Source organism: Protopterus annectens, chromosome 6.part0 (genome assembly GCF_019279795.1).
Source record: "Protopterus annectens isolate FY-2018-M chromosome 6.part0, PAN1.0, whole genome shotgun sequence".
NCBI lineage: Eukaryota > Metazoa > Chordata > Ceratodontiformes > Protopteridae > Protopterus > Protopterus annectens.
This window is the reverse complement of record NC_056737.1, coordinates 811,594,454-811,610,243: the sequence shown is the minus strand read 5'-3', so window position 1 is coordinate 811,610,243 and position 15,790 is coordinate 811,594,454. Positions and strand designations below refer to the sequence as shown.

Below are 15,790 nucleotides of genomic sequence, written 5' to 3'. Positions count from 1 at the left end.
CAAAGCCCTGTCAAAGGCAAAGAACATGGCCTCTATGGGACCAGATGACATCCCAGGCTGTCTTCTAAACAAGATAAAACATGAACTAGCATTGCCACTATGTACCATTTTCAATCACAGCCTAACCACAGGGTTTGTTCCTGTGGAATGGAGAACAGCTACAGTTATTCCCTCCACAAAGGTGGCCTAACTACAGACCCGGGGAGTTACAAACTCATAAGCCTGACCAGCCTCATCTGTAAGGCCATGAAACTTACCTTTATAGATCTAAATAAAGACATAGGTGACCTCCAAACCCTGGACCCTACCCAATCCAGCTTTGTAAAGGGCAGACCCTGCCTGTTAAAACTGATCGATTTCTTTGAAAGTGTGACCAAGGCCATTGATGAGGGCAAATCTCTGCACACAGCATACCTTGACTTGGCAGGCGAGACTTATGCCTAGCCTGCAGAGCAACCCAAGACCCAAACCTAATGAACTTACTGCATATCCATAAATCAAATGGGTCTAGGGCTACCAGTTCCAGGGACTTGAATATGGCCAACAACTTAAGAGGGAGAGGTTTATCTCCTAGTGACTGACACATCTTTGGAACAGGCTACCAATTCATGTTAAACAGAGAACCTCTATGAAACTGTTCATAACAAATCTGGATGAGTGGATGGGGTACCATAAATTCTTACCAGTGATAGCACCCACAACCCTCCTGGACATGGCTGTCATCACTAAATGCAATCTTGAGCAATGAACAGTACGTCTACGGTATTACATTAGGTTGAAACGGCTAGGCTTAAAATTACCTCCAGTCAATAGCCTAGTAATCTCCTATGATCTCCTATAATCTATACTGGTGACAAATTACATAACCAAACAGGTCAAAAGGGACAACTAAAGAAAGATAATATATGCATACGATCTGGCACTACATATAAAATGAAGAGAACTTCAGAAAATGACAGGGGACTGGACTGCAAAACTATAGATACACACGACACAAACTGAGTACAAAGAAGATAATGGCCAGGGAAGCAAATGGGGGAATCAGCAGAAGCTGAAAACTGAGCTAGAAGGTAAAACAGTGGAACAGATTAACAGTTTTAAGTTCGTGGAAGCAAATGGGGGAATCAGTAATAGCTGAAAGCTTAGCTAGAAGGTAAAACAGTGGAACAGATTAACAGTTTCAAGTCCTAAGAGGTGGTGTTGAATTGAAGGGAAATCTGAATGATTAGGTTAAAGTTAGCACAGGAGGTGCTGCAGCCCACTGGCACAAAGTGCCATGGGTAGTATGTGACTGAAAAATACCAAAGACGCTGAAGATTAAAGTGCATTAAGCAGTGGTGTGGCTAGTACTACTGTCCGACACAGAAACCTGAGTAGTGAAGGCAGAGCAGTTGGAGAAGCTTGAGGTGATAAAGAAATGCCCAAGATGGGTAGTAAGATGCACACTGTGGGACACATGAAGAAATAAGGACATCACTGTGGAAGCCAATGTAAATTCAACTGCAGACAATGTCAAGGAAAACAGATTACAGTGGTTCCAACACACTTGCAGGAAAGCATATGATGGTGTAGTAAGTCAGATTCCAGAGAGACAGGAAGAAGGATGTCCAACTAAGAGATGGATGAATTGTGTGACAGAAGAAATTGGAGAGTTGAGCATGACTGTTAAAGAGGATCAGAAAGTGGTACAAGAGGGGAAGTAACAATTGACTCAATGTACCGCCATGTAAAAATGGTGTTGTTTATGAAGCTGCTGCTGCTGCTGATTAATCAAAACAAATCAATGAGGCACAAACCTTAAGTGTTTTGATTTTTTCATTGACTTGTTTGGGACCATACCCATCTAATAAGGCAACACAGCTTTTCTATAAAAAAAAGCTAGACAGGGGTCCAGGGAAGTAAATACTGTGGGAAGAAATAGCCAGGGAATTGTTATGGCTAGGCTTGTATAGGCCCTAGGGCCGATAGCCTAGTACCAACCTATAAACCTATAAACAAAGTAAAACATCCTATTATAAAAATCAACATATTTGATTTTTAACATGGTAGTTTACTTGGCAAAAAACGTAGTAAAACATCTTATTATAAAAATCAGGATATTCGATTTTTAACACAGTAGTTTACCAAGTGGCTCACAAAAAACAGTGTATAATAACTAAAATCACAAAGTACTGGAAAACACTGAGGAGAGAAGCAAAACAACAAATTATAGGTTTTCAGTGCAGTTACGATTTATTAGTCGCTATTTGTCACTAGAAGTTCTTCAGAAACATTAAAATCAAACTCCACAATGCTTTTATAATACAACAGGTTGTAGCCAATTAACAATTAAACCAATCAAAGCCCTAAAAGCAGTGACAGTACTAGCACATATAAAGCTGATTACAATGCCTTTACTCACTCATATATTCTTTACAACTAGCATTTCTGAGACTATTAACACTGAAGGAAATATTTGTGAAAATTAATAGATACATTCTCATTAATATTTCCTAAAAGAAAATGTATGGATGCGTAAGGTCCACTTTATAACAGGTTAGGTGTGCTTAAGTGTGCATAATTTTGATCGGGGTATACTTGTATACAAACAGTGGGACCATTATAACAGGCAAAAATGCATTTTATGGTTGCTGGCTTAAACCATACATAGCACCATATGCATACTGGACTAAGACTACATCATGAAGGAAGTATTTACTATAGGACTATAATTCCTTAGTAAATGCAACTTTACGAGTATTCTGCAATACAATCTTTATGCACACATGCAACTTTTTGTTTAGTTATTTGTTCAAGTCTGAATTTTTGTGGCCTGAAGGAGTTTGGCACACGAGGCCCATGTGTCAACAAGTACTACTTTACGTTCTTGCATGTTCATGTTCATTATTTCAGTAAAACTCTGTATCTGTCTTAGCCTCTACCATCCATATCTTCTTTTGGCTTGGATATTCCCCATCATCAATCTCTTTTCTACTACATAAATTCTATTTTTGCACAATGAGACCAAAATAGTTAAGTTTTAGTTTGACTATCAGACGACTCATGAACAGTCTGGATTTTTTTCCTTAGACAGTGATTGCAGTCCATGGAATTCTCAATAGTTTTCTCCAGGTCTACAGTTCAAAAACATTACTTTTCCAGTGCACAGCTTGACTTATAGTTCACTTCTCACAGATATATGTTATTACTGGAAAAAACATAGCTTTAACTCTAGAGACCTTTGGTACTGCAGCCATGAATTTAAAAGGTGATTGCTTCTTGGAATGAATGCTATGGAAAATCTGAAAATGATTTAAAAAGCAGAGATACTACATTGTCTACAATCTGTACAGATAGTTTAACCAAGTAAAATAAAATCTTTCATTGCCTGCACTTCTCCATCTACTTGCAAACTGATAAGACTAGCTGTCATAACTTTAGATTTTCTGATGTTGAGAAGATAGCCAGATTTTGCACTTTCTGCTTCACTCCATCAATAGTCTATTCAGCTCATCCTTACTCTCTCGGCCATCACAGTGGTATCATCTGCATATCTGAGGAAGTTAAATTTCCTCCAGCACTTCCATCAATTGTCTCTTCAACTCATCCTTACTCTCTCAGCCATCACAGTGGTATCATCTGCATATCTGAGGAAGTTAAATTTCCTCCAGCACTTCCATCAATAGTCTCTTCAACTCATCCTTACTCTCTCGGCCATCACAGTGGTATCATCTGCATATCTGAGGAAGATAAATTCCCTCCAGCACTTCTTATTCCAACATCTGACTTGTCTAACCTAGCATATTGCAGGATATATATATTCCGCATATAAACTAAATAAGTAGGGTGATGATATACAGCCATATCACATTTCTTTCTCAATCTTGAACCAGTCAGTTATTAAATATTTGGTTCTAATTGTTGCTTCTTGTTCTGCATACTAATTCCTTAGCAGGCAGATAAGGTGAACTAGAATTAGCATTTAACTAAGAACTTGCCACAGTTGGTTATGGTTCAATCAAATGTTTCAGAGCAGTGAATAGATATTTTCTGGAACTCTCTTCCTTTATTTTTCACAACATTTTTGGAAGGAGAAGTAAGGCTTTTTTTGTAGAATTTTAGCTTAAGAAATTGGATTATGGAAACTTTTTAAAGGCAAGCTGTACAGTTAAGTACTGAGTTAGGGATAACAGGTAGGAAAGAAGACTTCATCTATACCTTCCTTTTGCTAGGTTTACCTTTAAAACCACGTATTGCACAAGGGCAAACAGAACATTTCTGAAAGGCAGTCTGCAAAGTTTGCAAACGCCGAATGGAAAAAGGTTTGAATGTGCAATGAGCGAATGCACAATGAGATTCGCTCATTGCCCATTCAACAATCTGGGATGGACTGCACTATAGTGGGGATCGGGAAATGGTTCCTTTCCCCACTGTAATGCGATCGTGGAGTTAGAATAATAAAGTAGGGGGGTATGGGAGGCGCAGCAAATCTGCTTTTTGATTCGCTGTTTTTCGAACATTAAGGACTGTCGACATTTACAGTTTTGTGGTTTTGAGTTGCTCATATGAGCAGTAGAACCACTGTGATTCGCAGTTTTAAAGGTAAACTTTTGCAATTACATAACATGAAAAATTATTTCTTTATTGTGGCAGAATGGAATATGTTGTTTATCCTACTTGACTTTTCTATTAAATTCTCCTCTTTTACTTAAAAGAGCAAAAAATTTATGAAATTTTGCTGTACGAAGTTGGTACGAGGATAATATAATCCTCTATGCAGTTCACTCTCAGCTAGCCTTTATGCACAATTCTGCCTTTAGATGACATTAAAAGGTATACGTTTACTACATTTTTATACTGAGAAAAATTATATACGTGTGCATTTCTGCTGTGCAATGACTCACAAATTAGATATCACTGGAAAATACTCTGTGTTGCTATCATCATAATATCTACACAAAGTCAACAAAAGACAATGATTTCAATTTTACTTAATATGTACATCCACATTCAGTGCATTTCCATAAGCTCATCTTGTCAGTTATTGACAGCAGTTACGGTTTACAAAACAGAGAGACAGAAAATATTTACAAGTGTTAATTAATGAGGTGCCAGAGTACAAAAATGTATTTAAAATGTGATATGCTTTTTTGTTGTTATTTCAGAATGTTAGCACAATTGTATGTTTAAGCTATGCAGACTGTGGGATATGTACGCTCCTTGTGACCCATGAAAGTGTACCCATTTTTTTATAAAAAGGGAGTTAAATGAAAAAATAAATGTATGAAACTTGCAGTTAAAATGTAAAATGTAAGTTGTTGCTCTGTGTCAGGAAGGGCCTAATTTGCTTGTACATAATTAAGTCACACATATACTGCTAAATCCTATAACAACAAAATTCTACAATTGTGTAGCAACACACAGTACAAGTGTGCAGTCATGAGGAAACGGATCATAAAAAATGCAATTTGTAGACTAATGAAAAAGGCAGCCATTAGTATTCAAATGAGATTTTTCCATTATATTGGGGGGAGGTCTGAACATGAAAAAATACTCTATTTACTGTTAGTATTTTTTCTACTATTGAATGGAATGAACTAATTAAAATCTGATAATCTAGTTGTACTTCTGTTTTTGCTTGTGAACAGTTTGACGATCTCAGATGTTTATACTTGGACAGGAGTGTACAGTCAGCTAGTCTTTGCATGGGAGATCTTGGTGACACATCTATGTAGGTTTGCTTTTTGCATTCTGCCTTGCATTACTTTACTAACATAAAAGAGTTAGACAGTATTTCTTCAATAGGAGACAGAGTCTTCTTTAAATATTCTGTATGTACAACTGACTGTTGTTTTTACATTCTCTGTGCATTGCATTGACCTTCATTTACTTAGTAATTTTATATACATATATATATATATATATATATATATATATATATATATATATATATATATATATATATATATATATATATTGCTATATATATTGCTAAATCAAGAGTGACAGGTAATGGTTGGTAACTACTGAGTTTGGTCACCAGCCATATCATGAATGGTGGCAGAACTACCTTGACAGAAAGAAATCTGTGGGGAACTGGAGAATTCTACCAGCCTTCCCTGATTTTGAGCAGCCTGTGTGTGGATGTTTCAAATCCATACCCAGTACATGAGTGCCCATTTCCTTTATGCTCTTGAGTCCTGGTTGCATCTATAAAACTGGCTAATGAGTCATATTTATGCAAAGTTTTCTTCCTTTACTTTAATCTGTTGTGTATCAGTAGTGTCACTTGTAAAGGCTGTCCCTTTGGTGGTTAGCAAACCTTTTTTGAAGCAGTGCGGCAGATCCAAGAAACATAGCCCCTGTCCCCTACATGCCCAGGTAGTACAATGGTTGTCACAATCTAGAGCCAGCCTTGTCTTCCATATACAGGTGTGGCAGAGAAACCAGTCATTCATGACATTCGCTGGCAGTGCCAGACCATCCATGACAATCACAAGAAATTACATTTAAAACTAAACAAAACCCCCAGTCATTCATTCATTCTACACATTTTTCCTTCAATTTTTGTCCATCTGGTGAATATTAAACACATATACTTGTCTTTCCTGAAAAGACATAAAAATGGAACTGTTACAATAGAACATTCTTGTTCTTTATTTTTGTCTAACAACTGACTCTACCAAAATGTATCCATAATTATTTATGATTATTAACTACATTAACTTACCATAACTACGACATTTTAATATTATAAAAACCTTTTCCTTCTTCTCTCTGTAAATTTCCTATTTATGATTATGGCATTTAACCATCTAGCTCTCGCAAAGGAATCACTGTAAAGTACAGTTGTGTATGTTTGAATGACCACTGCTGCAGTATTCTTAGCTACATGGGTTATATCCTGCCAAGCATATAACAGCCAGCCAGCTCCCAAAGCTTCAGGGCACCTTCCACATGTCAAACTGTCAAGCAGCTGAAAACATGATGACTAAAACACATGTTTGGGCATGTAGTGTTTCAGAGCTTCCCTGCCAGTAGAGAGAGGAAGGCTCTGCACTAAAAAGACAATACTAGGAATAATAAAAAATAAATACCCAAACCTTAGCATTAAAAACACTTGGGGGAAAAAAAGGAAGGGGTGGAGGGAGCAGTTGCTGCAGCAGTGATCATTCAAACTAAGTTCTTCGTATTGATCACTGCTGCAGGGGCCTTAGCTGTATAGGTAGATTACCACAGCTAACTATATTTGGGAGGAGTAAAGAGAAGGAGCAAAACGTGATCTACACCAAGAGACAAAATCAAGCTTATAGTGTTTTGTGAAAGTATGTAAAGAAGACCAGTTTCTACAATACTTCTAAAATCCATCCCTTTCCAAAAAGCCATAGATGAAGCAAAGGTACTGGTAGAGTGGGCATTGGCCATGCCTAGAATCAATTTGTCATGATGAGTACATCAAAATGTAGTACTTAAGACAACCATTTCAAAATGGTCTGTTGTAATACAGGCTGGCCCTTCTTCTTACCTTCATGACAAATGAACAACTGATCTGAAGCTCTGAAAGATTTAGTTGTATCAAAATAGTACCCAAGTTGTCTGTGGACATCCAAGGTATGGAGTATCCTTTCTCCCTCATTTCTAGGTTCAGGAAAGAAAATAGGGAGATAGATAGTTTGTCTTAAAGTAAACATTGATACCACTTTGGGCATAAAATTAGGATGGAAAATGAGGTAAAGTTAACTTACAATAAGAGCTTGCGACTCAGATACTCTTCTTGCAGAGGTCAGAGCAATCAGTAAAACTGTTTTCTATGTTAAGAACCTGAAGTCATCCAGATTAGCTGGCTCAAATTGAGCAAGTGTTAGCTGCTCTAACACAAAATTAAGACCCCAAGGAGACACCACTGGTTTACTTGGAGGCCTCTTATGAAAAACCCCTTTAAAGAACATTTTGACATGAGACTGCCTTGAAAGAGGAAGATCGATGGCCAGACATGCTGCAGTGGCCAATAAATGAACCTTGACAGAGGAATAAGAAAGGCCATAAAATAGTAACTCACAAAAATACTGTAAAACTTGAGAACAACTAGCCTTGAATGGGTGTTGTTTATGCTGTTGGCTCCAAATATAAAACCCTTTAAATTTGCTAATATATGATTTTCTAGTAGCAGGCTTTCTTGCCTCCATTAGTACCTGCTGCATGTCCTCAGAAAACAGGTGCTTAAAAGGAATTAAGGTCCTATCATCCATGTGGTCAATTGAAGATGATTGATGTCAGTGTCTATTAAACACCCCTCTTCCTGTGCGAGTAGATCCATTCTCTGAAGAAGTTGGGGTAATTGACCCTGACCATTTCCAAAAGAAGTGAGAACCATGGTTGCCTGGATCAGAAGGGAGTCACCACAATGATCTTAGCAGATTCCTTTTGAATCCTCATAAGTACCCTAAATATTAGTGGAAAGGGTGGAAATATATACAGGAACATTTGTGTCCAAAGAAAGGGCATCTGTCTTCCAGGCCTTCTTGGATGGAGTCTTGGAACACAATTTTTCCAGTTGATTGTTCAAACATGAGGCAAAGCAGTCTACTTGAGGGACTTCTCACAGATGGATCAAATCTTGGAAGGCCCCCTTATATAACTTCCATTTGTGAGGGTCTGCCCTGGTCCTGCTCGGCTTGTCTTCTGCACAATTTTGCTCTGACAGAATGTAGGATGCATATAGAGTGAGACTGGGCTGTGAAACTATACCCCAAGCTAACATGGATAGTCTTCAAAGGGAGAATGACCTGGTTCCCCTTTGCTTGTTGATGTACCATATGACTGAGGTGTTGTCTGTCACCACTAGAAGAGGTCCTGGGGACCAAAAATGGTTCAGAGAGTTCAGTGCCTTGATCAGGACAAACATCTCCTTGACATTTATTTGTTTGCATCTGTCCTTAGTGTTCCACACCCCCTGCACTTTCAACCCTCCCAAAACTGCTCCCCAAGCAAAGTCTGAAGCAGCTGTGGTGACTGACTTCTTTGGAGCAGAGATGGAGAAGGGGAGACCAAGATTTAAGGAAATCTGTTGTGTCCACCAAAAAAAAAATCTCTTCTGACAGCCCCCAGTACTGGGATCTGAAAAGATAAAGGGTGTTAATGCTAGAACCAAAGACTTCAGATATCACTGTATCTTTTTCATGTGGAGCCTTGCCAGGGGTCTCATGAGAATCATCGATACCATGAGACCAGAAATTCTGAGGTATTCCTTCTCAGTGACCAAAGTCTGAGTAGCAAACCTTAGAAATAGATCTAGATAAAAATATGTTTTTCCTGCAGAAGAAACACTCTTTAAATTGAGGTGTCTTGTTGACAATCCCAGGAACATGACCCTGTGCTGAGGTAGCCAAGAAAGACCTTTCAATGTTCTTTTGGAACCCCAGCTTGTGCAAGAGATCTCACACTCAGGAAAGACCATTTTGAAAAAGACTCTGCAAAAAATAAGCATGTTGTCTAAATATGGGAAATGTGGTTACCCTGTAGTCTGCAATGGGGTATAATTGGACCCAGACACTTTTTGAACAATTTTGGTGCATTAGATAATCCAAAGGGTAAGACAGAGAACTGATAATGTGATCCAGACAGACAAAACATTAAGAAACGCCTGAAGTCTGGATGAGTATAGATGTGATAAGCATCTTTTACATCTAGTGCTACCAGGAAACCTGAAAGATAAAAAAAAAAGGTAACAGGTTGTGAAATTACATCATTTTGAATTTGGGCACTATCACAAACAGGTTTAGGAAAGAAAGATGCAAGACTGGTCGACACGCATTTTTGTTCTTTGGCACCAGGAACACCCTTGAATACAACCCCATCCCAACATGGGAAGAAGGAACTGGTTCTATTACTTTTTGGGAGAGCACCTGATGAAGAACAAGTAGAAACAAAAGAGTCTGATCGGCAGGATGAGGAATGACCTCATGGAAAGGAGGAGTCTCCTCCCACTACCATCTGTAACCCTTTTGAATAATTTTCAGAACCCTTTTGTCTGAAACAATCTGTTACCAAACAGAAAAATGGAAATTCAGACTTTCTGAAAGAGACTTCTTTTTGGAACCTGTTTGCCATTTCTTCTTAAGCATCTGTTTACCTGAATTCTGTTGAGACTATTTATTTTGATTTTTTTCCAGAATTGGATGAAAAGAAAGAAAATTCCTTGGGCATTTTGGGACAGGAGGGCTGAAAAATCTATGAGATTCCCTGTATCAGTTTTCTCCCTTTCATCACACCTTTTGATCACCTCTACAGCTGCCCAGCCAAACAATGAAGTCGCTATCTAAGGCAGAACTAAAAATCTCATTTTTAAACCATCTGGGAGGTTCTGAGATTGCAGCCAGGCAAATCTCCTTAAAACAGTACCAATGGGCATAACCCTGGAAAAATATCAACAGAATCATACACATACTGCAAACAATGAGTAGTGACCTGTAGAGTAGAATAAATTAATTTATTTAAAGCAGTTTTTTCTTCACAAGAAGAAATTGCAGATACAACATTCCTCATACTTTCACAATATGTCAGAACAAACTTTAACATATGAGCTTGACAATTAAAATTCGGAAAATCAGTGTTGTAGACGTATACACTTTTTTCCCAGCCTTAAAAGAAACAGTAGGACTGGAATTAACTAAGTGCTTAGCAGCGGAGTCAACTAAGGCTATAGCTACTGGATCACATATGGGAATAGTGTTTAAAAAATTAAGACTGAGGATCATAATGCATTCTATCTGCTGTTTAAGGGACAGCTGGCTGAGTATCAAGAAAACTGCAGGCAGTAACACACATCCTCTAAAGCAGACAAGACAGGACAGGAGGAATGGGTGTAGCTTCTATAAAAATTCTTCTGTAAAAACTCGTAGTATTTTCTGAGGGGGCTGAGAAGCCTCAATGTTCTCCCACACAAAACAATGAGACATTCTTGCAACAGTCTAAGAGAAATAGAAACTACCACAGGAAAAATCAGAAACTCAGCTCTCCTCTGAGTCAAAATCACAAATCTGAGGACAAAATCCTGAATCCATCCCTCCAGCTTCCTGTTAAAATTCAGAATCTTGAATCTCTTCAGGAAATAAGGTGTCCCTCTTTCTTTTACCAGAAACTATTCTACAACGAGAATCAATGGCCTGAATTAAACCCCGGTGCATGTAAATTACTCCTAACCAAAGAAATTTGAGGAGGAGTAGGTACATGTTTGACTGGAAAAATTGGGCCAACAGTGTTACTAATGGCCGCCACTTCTTCCCCACAGATGGGCACAGCATTCTGATACAATAAGGAAACCTTCCCTGTTCCCTCTCCCAGGACTGACAGAGAGTGTCTGTCCTTTGCCCACTGACGGGACTCCAACAATCACAGAGGATAAGGCGAACCCCCAGTCCATAGTGGCTGCAGGTGCTACACCAGAGAGATTCAGGGTGAAAGAAGAGTGGTCTGAGGTACAACAAATGGGCACAGCAGAGTCACCCAGCTGTGGCTGAGGCAACTTTCTAGCCTGCTGTTGTGGAAAAGGCTGTTGGCGTAACTTTTTTTTTGTGGTTGGAAGAAGGACCAACTATGGAACAGACAATCTCTTCCATGGTCAAGCTGAAAAATGGTGCCTCTTTTCCAGGGAAGACAAGCAGCAAATGCCAGTAAAACTACTAGTACACAGAAGTTAAACTATGACAGAAAAAAACACAGTAAAAAGCATTTTCAAACACTATGACACCCCAACAATGGAAAATTAAACACAATTTCTCAACAGAAAATATGTTGTCAATTAATTTACACTACTTTAGAATTGGCAGAAAAAAATGAGTGCTCCGTTTAAAAGTACATTACAGTCCTCGAGGCAGTCCGATAAAACACAACACTCCTAGCTTTATAATGACATTCCTGAAGAAGAAATACAACATCAGTAAATATATGAAAATTGAAGTTTTTTCACCAAAGGGAACTTATCTGCCCAGCAACGGAAAGCATAATCTAACCGTTGATCCTCGAAAGCCTCAAAGGAGTGTACTTTTCTGTGACAGTATAGCTCTGAATGGCTTCATGTCCAAATTGTCTTTAGTCAGCTCATCCTGAGCTGCTTGACAGTTTGGTTGAGTGGGAGGTACTCTGAAGCTTTGGAAGCTGGCTGGCTGTTATATCCTTGGCAGGACATAACCCATACAGCTAAGCCTACTGCAACAGTGATCAATATGAAGAGCATCTAAACTGCTCCACTGTTTTTTAGCAAGCTCCAAGCTTAAATCTGTCTAGTTTCTATAAAAATATATCTTTACTATTCATAAATCCAAACAAGTTACAGACAAAAGTCATGTCTACCACAGTTCAGGCACATACATATTCATATATCTGTTTTTTTAAAGGTGGTTCTTTGAAATGAATTTTAATTCCTGTACACCTATAGCACATTTTTTATACTTCCATTCAACATCCATCGCTTCTTATGATGTCTTCAAATTTTGGGATCCGTCTTCCTCTAATAAGTGATTTGCCAGTTAACAACAGGAAATATAAGAAATGGAAGAATATAATCAGCACAATAACATTAAGACTGGTAATTCTGGGCATCATGCAGTAAAGATGTTAATCACAATTTGTCGGCTGTTAATCATATTTGCATTCATATTTTCGTAACTGAGAGAACTACATTATCGAAGGGCTTGGTAAAATGCCATGGTGAATGTCAGAAAAATACATTGCCACTGCACATGCTCAATAGTACAATGGAGATATTGCTGGCTGTTTGCTAGATATGCAGTAATTACATATGTACATTATTATTATTTCTAAAACCAGCTGACTTACTAATATAGCACTGCATCATATGAAACCTTAGATGATGTTAAAGAAAACTGTCAATGATATTTGCACTATAGTGGTGGTGCTGCAGTAGCGTTGTCGCCTCACAGTAAGACGTTGTCCTGTTCGATTCTCAGCTAAAGCGTCTTCTGTGTGGAGACATGCATGAATGGGCGTACCTTCGTTGAAGGTTGTGCGTCAGGGCTGGCAACTCGTCACGTAAAAATCTACTGCCAATCATTAGTGGTCCGGAATTCCGCTGTGGCAACCCCTAACCGGGAAAAGCCAAAAGACACAACATTGGACATCTTGAAATATATTCAGTATTATTTATATTGCTAATCATACAAATAAGTAAAATGTTTCACATTTCTGCAAATATCTTAATAAACAAACATTTAGAAACAAGCATTTAGAAAGGAAATTCTTGCTATCAGGTGAAATCTGAAGTTTGAAGTCTGGCTGAACAAATAACGCTCTGACACTATCTGCCTAGGATGCCTAGTTTTCAAGATATAAAACGTTGATGTGAAACTTTTATAGAAAAAATAAACTTCTGTGCTTGTATGCATTGCAGTATGGCTGTAAAGATTGACAATATACTATTATCACTGCAAAGATGACATTTTTACTTATAACATTTGTTTTTGCACATGTTTAATAACATGCCCATTTCATAACATATATGATTTTGCTTGACTTATGCTAGAGTTGTGACATACCACAGATCAGAGGTGTTAATGACCCATGTCTGATATGATATCACCCTGTCAACATCCTATCTTATTCTGTGGCATTCTTCATTGGCTCTTCTATATCTTGGGTTATTGTTGTAAATCAAATTAGTCTGATGAAGCAGTAGTTAGATTAAGAATGAAACTGTCATAATAAAATACATTAATCTGTTTTAGGAATAAGTCAGAGAATTGTCCAGCGCACCAAACATTGACAATTTTGTCATTAGAAGTTTACCTTAAACTAAGCTCACACCAATATCTTTAAGCTGCCTTGCTGTCATTTCTATGTATTCTCTCTCCCTTATCACATACCAAGAGCCCGCACACTTTCTAATTTACAAACATAAACCTGTCATTGAATCACTGAAATACTGTGGTACCTAGTCAGCAAAAATGTGAAAAAGCAACATCTGGAGTACATTAAAAAGATGACATATTCTCATATTAAATCGCTCATCATATTATGTATTTTCATTAAACTAAACATTTAGAAAACCTGTATAACTTCATAATATGGCAATGATATAACATCATAAAACCTTACAGTTTAGTCTGAAGGACAAAATACAACATTATGTCCTTGGATGTAGAGGGTGCTTTCTCACTGCTAAGGCTGCCTTCTGGCTTTGTTGCATTCTGTATTTAAAAAGGAAACTGATCTGGTGCTGACAACCTTCCCTAAGGATTCTCTCTCCCTCAATCACCCTCCCCAACATTCCATTTTCCTGTATGTCGCCACATTCCCAGACTTTGTATAAGATCTCATTCATCCTCTTTGTATTCAAACTCAAACACAGTTCAAAGCTACTTGGGCATCGTAAAAAAATTAATCCCTGCAGAAAGGAATCTTGAAAAGGACTGGATGCACTATCCTAAACTTTAACTTTTTTTACATGACATTCTTGCTTGACATCTATGAATTTAGCATGTTCTTTACATGTCCAAAATGAAAGGAATTTGTTGTTTAAATACTATGTCTTAAACTGCGCTAAACTATGTTGAAGTGGTTGGGCTGATGTTACAACTCCTACTACAAAAAGTGTACTTTTTTTAATTCTGATTATCAAACTAACCTTTATAAATGCAACTTAGTCCAGCTTCTATTCCTCCAAGACTTTATTCACTCTCAATTTGTTCTCTACTGTGTCATCTTGTACAACTTGATTGTGTCTGGACACTGAGAACTTCACTTCAAGACTGACAATTTTTTCCTTGACCTCTTTACTCTTCTTGCCTGAATGTCAAAATGACATCAGCATGTTCATTAAATATTGCATCAGGTTCATTACCTCTTTTGCACATTCTCCAAAAACGCTACCACTTTATCATTAACTTTTTTTTGTATATTGCCCAGGCTGGCCTCTACTAATACCTCACTATGGTCATACATATCACAACTTTCACTGCAGACAGCTGCTTCCATTTCTTTACTTGCCACACAGCTAGTTAACTGTTCCCCAGATTTCGGCAGTTGTGGTTCTTATTACTTTTTCTTTTCACTTTTGTACCTTTTTTTCTACATATAACAAGTGACCTATCACTTAAAAATACTTAGTTTGCACCCGAAAACTCCAATTCACTATTTACAGAAGTGACATGAGAAGATGCTACTCTTACTGAAGCACTGCAATACTGCCCCCCCTAAATGTTTTATTCAAAGAATAATATGCAGAATAAATAAAACTGCAGACGCGTTGTTTGCTTGTTGGATCCTTCTCCTTTTGCAATCTATCTGAACTTCCAAAAGCGAAAATTCTAAAGACTTATAAATTCAGTTTGTACCACATATAGGAGCACTACTTTCCAAAAAGGCTAAAAAACAAACAATGCTACTGCTCTTCTAAGTTTTAACACACCTGTGTTAAGGTGTAAACGCTACAATGGGGGTCTCTTACTAAAGTATAAAAGAGATCTCAGATACTGTAAAGAAAAAATGTGTATCGTATTTAATTAGTATATTGTAACAAAAGTCAACAGGTTTTAAAGAAGAAAAGTTAGAAAACCGTATTTGCAAGCCACAAAGGAATACACACATACACAAAAAGAAAAGGTAATTATACTTTGTCCTTCGTGTTCTAGAGTTAAATTATTTCAGAGAAGCCTCTATAGCTACACAAATTCTAGCTTTCAGATTAAAGCAAATCTGATTCCAAAAATCAAACCCTTAAACAAAACTCCTTAGACATTTTGCACGATTTATGCCTCATTCTAGCCTGCATCAACAGAGCCAAGCAATGAGTCAG

At 37.7% G+C, this 15,790-nt stretch overlaps 1 protein-coding gene across 1 annotated transcript in view; it reads right to left on the bottom strand.

Annotated features, from left to right (window-relative positions):
* The window catches only part of PRKCH (protein kinase C eta), a 1,606,604-nt gene that overhangs the window by 1,103,977 nt on the left and 486,837 nt on the right, over positions 1-15,790 (bottom strand). The window lies entirely within an intron of this gene.